The 8275-nt window shown below is 45.9% G+C and overlaps 1 non-coding gene across 1 annotated transcript; it reads right to left on the minus strand.

Annotated features, from left to right (window-relative positions):
* Window positions 1-1957: 1957 nt before the first annotated feature.
* On the minus strand, window positions 1958-2062 carry LOC142875513 (small nucleolar RNA U13). The gene has a single exon (XR_012922874.1). It is a non-coding gene; the product is annotated as a small nucleolar RNA U13 (small nucleolar RNA).
* Between the last annotated feature and the right edge of the window lie 6213 nt (window positions 2063-8275).

Here is an 8275-nt window from a genome sequence, read left to right on the forward strand (position 1 = left end):
TCATACTTTATTTACAAAGGAGAAATAAAAGTTTTACATTTTATTTAAGTTTTCATTTTTGACAACATTAGACAAGAAGTGGCCAATCATAACCCGAGCTATTTGGTAGCAATTATCCTTCATCTGCTAATTTCTAGGCAGGAAAAATATGATTAAAATGAGTTTCCGCACAGCTGTTGATTAGGCATAATGGCAAAGTAATCATCATAAAGCTAATAATCAGAGCAGAGCTAAAATTTGGAAAGTTATTGTTGAGTAACCAGAAAGCTCTAAAAGCCAAAAACAATGTCCAACTAACTAGAATATTACCACCCCCCACATTTTTTGTCTGCCCTTCAACATCAATTAAACAGAGCAAACTAAAACCAGTTAATTACATCAATTTTGAGGTCGACTTTTGACAACTCAAACCTTCATGATAAACAAACCACAATATTGAAAGCTTTTTTGAAAAATCAATAAACAAATAGCCATCATACTAGGAAAAGCAGGAACACATTTAACAACACATCAATAAATTTTCAACAAGCCTGTGCTTGGATTAGCTCAAGCCCCCGTGCCTGCCTCTGCCCCTACTATGCAGCCCATCACTCAGGCTGCTGAGCCTGCAGCCCAGGGCGCACAGCTGGGCAGCTGTTAGGGATTAGCCACCGCTTAGCTCTTCGTAATTTCACGGCTCCCCTGCAACACAGAGCTCACAAATGGGACAGCACATAATTTCAGATCTTGGTGATGGTAAAAAGGAGCCCTTTGGGGTGGCTTTATGAAAAAAATCACTTTCTTACATTTGTCATCTAGAAGTCCAAAGTCAGGGACATTAATGGAAAGTTGGGCTAATGTGGAGTTACTCCAAATACAGTGAGAGTGAATGGGGTTCCTGGCTTGTCTCTCATTGTAATCATGATCAAAGACCACTGGACAAGGTCTGTTAGGGCTGTAACCACCATCCCCTGGAAATCACTGGAGAGCCAAAGATGAGCGAGGATGAATGCATAACTAGGGATAGGAGGTTAGATGCCCAGTAGTAGATAAAATTATAATCCAAGGGCATATTTGCTTGGGGTCTTGGCATCCTCTGGTGTTTTCTGTCTACTTTTGCCTCCGCTTCTTTTTTTTCTTTTTATACGTTTAAATTTCTTGGAAATCCCTCCCACCACCTTGGGTAGAAGCACTGGACTCCCTCTATCCAATGAATGAGGATATTTCCCATGATGTCAGGTCAATCTAGAGAAATTTTCTCAACATAAGCATCTCTACATTCCTACAGTCCTTTTTTCATGTTGCCTTTAAGAATAAATGTGCCCTTTTTCTCAAAAGCCACAGAGCCCCATATTCTGGCCAACCACTGCTTTTAGAGCCTCCGGATGCTCTGACATGAGATTTTTTTTTTTTTTTTTTTTTTTGAGACAGAGTCTTGCTTGTTGACCAGGCTAGAGTGAGTGCCGTGGCATCAGCCTAGCTCACAGCAACCTCAAACTCCTGGGCTCAAGCAATCCTTCTGCCTCAGCCTCCCGAGTAGCTGGGACTACAGGCATGCGCTGCCATGCCCGGCTAATTTTCTATATATATTAGTTGGCCAATTAATTTCTTTCTATTTATAGTAGAGACGGGGTCTCGATCTTGCTCAGGCTGGTTTCGAACTCCCGACCTCGAGCAATCCGCCCGCCTCAGCCTCCCAGAGTGCTAGGATTACAGGCGTGAGCCACCGCGCCCGGCTGACATGAGATTTTATATTTCAGTAGAAGGTGTCTGAGTACAGATTGCAAAATCACCTATCCCTTTTCCCATCATAAGAATATGACAACTCATAAATCTCAATTCCTCAATAAATAGCAGTCTTTTCATACAGGCAAAAAATTCCATAATGTTAAAGTCATTGCTTTGCAAAGATACTGTCATAAGACTCTACTTCCAGGGAAACTACGAATTTCTTTCTTTCTTCTTTTTTTTTCCTTCATATCAGATGGGTAACATGCCAATGTGAATGTTGTAACAAGATTTGAGGGAGACACATCTCATGCACGCATGTGAAAATCATCACACTTATGAACTTTAAAAAGATCAAAACTCCAAATTTCTAATGGTACAAGTGTTGGTCACTTCGACAGGAGAAGAGGCACAGTCAAATATTTGAAAACTGCATTGAAAATTAAGGAGTTATTTAGATTTTTTTTCTCTGGGATCACTTTGAGGAAAAGGAAGAAGATTTAGAAGCTCTGACATAGGGGACTTGGAGGATGGACTGCAGTGGAAGAAGCATGAACAAGAGGGAAAAGATGATGGGAATTATGGTGGGGCACTGAGTTAGCAGGGGATAGGAAAGGAGTCCTCTTGAACAACATTGGTCAGTCTTGTTTTTCAACTCTGCACACAAAATTGTAGGCCTGGTTGTCTACTTTCCGGGTTACGATTGAAGCCAAGAACTATGGTTCTCCAGGACGAGCATGGGCCCCTCCTCATTCTTGGTTGCAGGAGGATGGTGCACAGTTCCAGCTTACCCCCACTTTGGAGAGGGCTCTGCTTCCCTGCCTGGCGTGGGATTCCTGGCAGTGTGCCAGGAGGTATTCCTGGAGAATTTTATGGGATCTAAACTAAGGAAAAGTTTCTGTAGTTTCTCCCCAACCCCCTACACTCCCATTCCCATTAGGGCATCTCTATTAATGTCATGTGTAGAATGATTCGAAGCCAACTAAGATAAAGTTAAAATAATCTTGAGATAAGATTCATGTTTCTCCTATAAGTCTTGTAGAGTCACTGGAAGCTCTGAAGTGCCAAAGGATATCCAGAGACCTTAGAACTACTTATTAAGTATTTGCTTTTTTCAGTCGCCATATTTCAGGATCTGGGTGGCTTCATTTTGACTTCATTGAATTTCTCAAATTTTACCTGGTGTAGCCCAAATTAGACTCTGTGCTTCTCCTTCTCTTGCCATCCCTAGGGGAGGGTAGCAATGGGTGATGCTGAGGTGTAGGGGAGAAATTAGAGAAACTTACTTTGATAACATAAGGAAATGACTCCATGCTCATTCTCTGCATGAGTTGGTATCATACAATTAAGACAGTTTGATAGATTGACCAGATTTCATAACCTAGGCCAAGGAGGTCATTATACCCTTCATCACAAGCCTGCTGGTAAGCCATAGTCAAGGCTGGCCCAGGGAGAAGAAAAGGAAGAGGAAGAGAGTCATGATGGGCCAACACCTGCTTTTCCTTCTCTACCTTCCACACCCTCACCTGTACTGTTATTCTCGCTGAGGCTCTCACTTTCTATGTTATTGAGAAAATGGAAGTCAGATGTACAGGTCTACTGGCTTAGGGCCTGTCCTCTGTCCTCTGTCCTGTTTGAGTAGAGGAAGTGCTCCTCCTCCTCCAGGGCCACCCCTCCAGTTGTGCCTCAATTCGGGTCCCCTTTCACCTTCTCAAGGACTTTGTCCCTTTGTTTTTCTCCTCTCTCTCTTTTGAATCTTCAGTGTCTCTCTCTTTGCCCGATCACTGCCATCAGCAGGCAGACATGTCCTTATAAGCAAAACATCACCCCCTCCACCCTTAGGTCCCTCCTGCTGCTTTCCTAGTTCTCTTTTTACCACCAGCCCCAAGATATGCGTGGGAATGACAGTCGGGAGACCTGGAAAAGGTAGCAAGAAAAGAGAACATAACTTAGTAAGTAGAACAGGCTAGATATCTCAGTGTACAGGAAGGGAGCGTGGTGGTGGGTATGTGCAGGTGAGTGTGAGGACCAGGGCGCCTACTACCTGCCAGGTACTCTGCTAGGTGCAGGGGACGTAAGGCTGGCCAGCACTTTGTCTCTTCCCTGTGAGTGCAGAAGTGTGGGTGCAGAAAGGATACTTGGAGGGGAAGGAAGGAAGTCATGGCAGTAAGGGAAGCTAACTACCTCCAGCCCTCACTCCCGCCTCCACCCCTGGCACACAGAATCTAGGGGAGAATTATAAATGACTTCTAGGATGGTGTCCTCTGGGATAACATCTTCTTTAGAAAGTCCCTGAAATTTATTGAATGCTTTTTCGTTACAACTCTGCTTTTAGCTTCCTAGCCTTTTGTTCTTGTGCACACTAGGCCTTTTAGCCAGCCTAGCAGGAGCGATAGGGCTGAGGTCAGGATGGTAGTTGGTGCAGTTTTGCAAGAGCCGTAACCTTAACCAAGTAGCTGGGTTAAGGTCTGTCAAAGCGTAGGCCCTCTGGGGAGCCTTCTGCAGCAATCAGAAACATGGCTCTCCTGGTTTAAGTGTAAATGTGTTTTAGATATAATGGCCACTTTTAAACTAAGGAAATTATCTCTCACTCTGGGTCTATGCTACAAGGTTGGGGTGACCTTGAGAAGGTGAAGCCTTTCTTGTTAACACCTTTCATGTTCTGTATCATTTAAAGATGATGCTGGGCTGAATGCAAGAGGAAATGGGACTGGCAGGGGCTGTAATAAGTAAGGAGATTATTTATGTGCTGCATCAAAGAGTTCAGGGTTGGCAGCAGGGCAGATACTGCCGGTCATAATGACCCCAAGGACCAAGGCCCTTTTCTCTTCATGCTCCCCAATCTTCAGACTTGTGCTTGGCACTTGTCCACGGCGGCTGCAGCTCCTGCCATCCATGTCACGGCAGGCAGAAAACAGAAGGCAAAGGACAGCAGGCCACAGGGCATGACAGCCAAGTCAGTCTCCTTTCAAGCGCTCCCCTGGGACCTCCACCCAGTGAGGTCCACATTCATCTCACTGGGCAGAACTGGATCATGTGGCCTTCTTAGCTACAAAGAAGTCTGGGGAGGTATGAGTATAAGTTTTCTAGCTTTCTTTCTGAGAAGACAAGGGAAAATTGGGCAGTGAGTGACTTTTGGGTAGCTCACAGTGTGTGCCACATGTCACTTTCTCCCTGAAGTGGGGGGCGTCTCAGCCAGGATGGCCATTGGTATTCCTATAGAGCTTTTAAAATGAAAGCCCAAGAACCCTCAGACCAATTAAATTAGCATCTCTGGGTGGGACATTACATCAGTAATTTTTAAAGATCCTCAGATGATTCTTTTTTTTTTTTTTTTAAAGGTTGGTCAAGCAAAGCAGTGGGGTTGGAGAAGGAACAGGGGAATCTGTAACTGGTTGTGATCAATTAGTTGTAAACACCACTGCACTTGGACCAGCCCTCAGATGATTCTAACGTGCAGCCAAGATCTGAAATCACTGCTCTAAATGTTGCCCTGAGAGTTAATTTTGAGCTGATTCTCATTAGGAACAAGTGATGGATTATAAAATGTTAGAGTTGAGCATGACCTTACTGATCATAGAACAAGGTTCGCTCAAGGTCAAATTTGAAATCAGCAAAAACTTTGGGGTGGGAGAGCCAGATCCCCCACCCCGACCCCTGCAAATAGTAGTAGCCCCTGCTCAAGTTTCCCTGCATCCAGGACAATGCGCTGGGAAGTACACGGCTGTTTGGGAGAATGAAACCTTGATCCAATTAGTACTGAAGGTTGAGGCGGGCAGTTACCCTTGGACTGCAGCTGTCTCTCCTCCACTCCAGTAATGACGCTCAGCCTGAAATCCAATTTGGGATGAGTGTATAATTTAAATGTTTATTTAATCCAGAGCCACTTCTCAGTAAATAGGATGCTCAGAGGCTTGAATTACCAAGGCTCTCTTTACCAAGGCTCCCTTTCTAATCTGCTCCCAGCATTATTCCCTGTGTGCGCAGCTGCCAAAAGCCCAATGCTAAGTGCCCTCATTCATTTGGAGGTTTTGTCTTCTGAAGCCAAACAGCTGGTTTTTCTGAGTCCCTGGTGGTGGTGATTAACATGGGGCTTTCCATACTGTTAGCATTGAAGACAGCTTTATAGATTATCCATCCAAACTGAAGCTCAGGGAGGCAGGAGTGACTTGCCCAAGGTCACCTAGACTATTCGGCCATTCTTTGCAGCATTGGGACAGTAGTGTCAGCCTTTAGGTTAAATTGATTGGATGTTTTAACAAAGCAGAAACCTAACACATTTGACCAAAGGTGCAACGGTGCCTAATTATTGCCCTCCAAATTTTCAGCATAGATATTTGAATAAATCAGGACTCAAAACAAACCCATGTTGCAGGAATAACTGAGATAGCAGAGGGAAAAGCAAATAATCCCGTGCTTTTCCTGAATTGGTTGGGGCCCTGCTCAGTTACACTGGAAAGCCCTGTCAGCACCTAGCACACTCCTGGCCCCCGTGGGCTCTCTCTAGATGCTTGCTGGTCTGGATTGATCCCTGCAAGCCCTTTACTTTGCTACCCATTACTTAGAACGCCTCTGCAGGACCGCATTATTACCAGCTATTACATCTAGAGCAAAGCGACAAGAAATCAACTATCTTTGGGATTTATGTGAAAAAGACTGTGGTGGCTGAAGTCAAGCACAGACTGATGAGTGTTTTACGGTAATGTGCTCTCAAAGTTCAATTTCTTAAGTTCTCTAGGTGACGCAAAATGATTGATTCTGAGAATGAACGCTGAAGAAATAAATTGATTCCTTTGAAGTAAGCGGACCATTAATTCTTGACCTTAAAATCTCTAAAATGTTTTAAAAGGAGTTGACTTAGCAGTTACTGCATCTTATGGAATTAACTCTTTTTTTCTTCTTTTGTTATATTATCTTGCTGGGGTCTATCCACAAGCTTCATAGTTCCTAGAAAAATAGGATGGATCCTGCTATAACGTTCATAATGTTCCTTAATGCCGTACTTTAAACACACATGCAGTCAATGCTTGAAGGCATGGCAGGGGGAGTTAGACCCATGGAAAAGCTCAAAGCGGCCCTCTAGGCCCCCTTAGGAAACGGCTGGCTGTTTTGGCTACAGTGCTAATTAGATGTCATTACCGAGGCTGACTCGGCCCTGCAGCAGTTCCCAGGGTGGCCAGCTGACTTGATCCCCCCACACTAGCCCCCACTCGGGCGGTAGGTGTGCATACTGAGAGTCTCTGCTTCCCTCTCTTTGGAAACTTCCCCTGGCTGCCACTCTGGAAGCTCTCATGTACGGGCTTAGACTTTATTCATTCATTTGTTCATTTCTTCATTCATTTATGCCTTTATTTAGCCAATACTTAGTGGTTGTCTGCTATATGCTAGCAGCCCCGCCCCTAACACTGGTCAGGCTCTGGGCTAGACAACAATTCGAGGCCCACGTGCCATATGTGTAAATTTTAAGTTAGGAATCAAACTAACACACTTTAATCATACACTGTCATAAAGGCCTGGGAGGCTGGGTTCAAACGTATGATGGTAGGGCCCCTTGGAGTTCTGCAAGAAAACTCGGTAGCATGTGGAGAGTTTCCCCGCCCCAACCCCTATATGAAACCCCCCTCCCTCTCCTTCCCACCCACTCCACCCTGTCTGCCCAGCGCCCTGAAAGGTCCCACCCTTTGGTGGCCCATCAGGCCTTGGGGGCTCACAGTGCTGAGGGTAAGAGGCCTATGCAGACCCTGGAAGTGAGTTTAGGGCCATTTGGTCAGGAAATTCACAGCTTATGGGTACCCATAGTACCATCTAGAAGGGGAGGCAGTGGGCTCTGGTGGGCACATCCCCTGAGCCTTATGGACCCCTCACCCCATGGGGAGGGCACAGCTGAAGGAGCCCAGAGCAGGCCCTCTGGGCATTAGTTCAGGGCCCCAAGCAAGGGCTGCAGCTGCCCATCTGAGGACAAGGTTGTGTGCCAACAGCTGCGAGGCAGCAGTGAACAAGACTCCTGAGACTCTTGCCTTAACAAGGCAGACAAACACAAACAAATCAGGATGACTAGGATAAGGGGCATGAAGACATTAAACCAGGTGATAGGACACAGAGTGACTGGGGGATGCTACCCTCGAGTGACCACCTCTTGGAGATGGCAACATCTCTGCTGGGACCCAAAGATACAGAAGCACTTTGCCAGCCGAGGGCTCACAGGGGGTGCCACGGCCCACAGGCAGGAAAGGACTGGCCGGCAGCCCCGGTGAAGGGGGTGGGGCAGTGTAAAGTGGGCTGTAGTTGTCCGCAGGAGCTAAGTGATCGGGGCCTGGAGGGAAGAACTATAGCCTGAGACTTGAAAAAACTGGACTTGAGGCTCAGGTTCTCTGTTTAGTAACTGGATTTCCCTGAGCAAAGGACAGCCCCTGGCCTTAGTCACTTCCCCCATAAAATTGAGATGCTTCCTAAGTATCCTGTGTCCTTCACAGGGCGGCAGCAGGACCAGATGGGACACAGGGCGGCAGCAGGACCAGATGGGGCACTGCTGCTCCAGATACTGGACACGAAGCAACTGAGCAGTGGT

This window comes from Microcebus murinus, chromosome 1 (genome assembly GCF_040939455.1).
Source record: "Microcebus murinus isolate Inina chromosome 1, M.murinus_Inina_mat1.0, whole genome shotgun sequence".
In the NCBI taxonomy this organism is placed as follows: Eukaryota; Metazoa; Chordata; class Mammalia; order Primates; family Cheirogaleidae; genus Microcebus; species Microcebus murinus.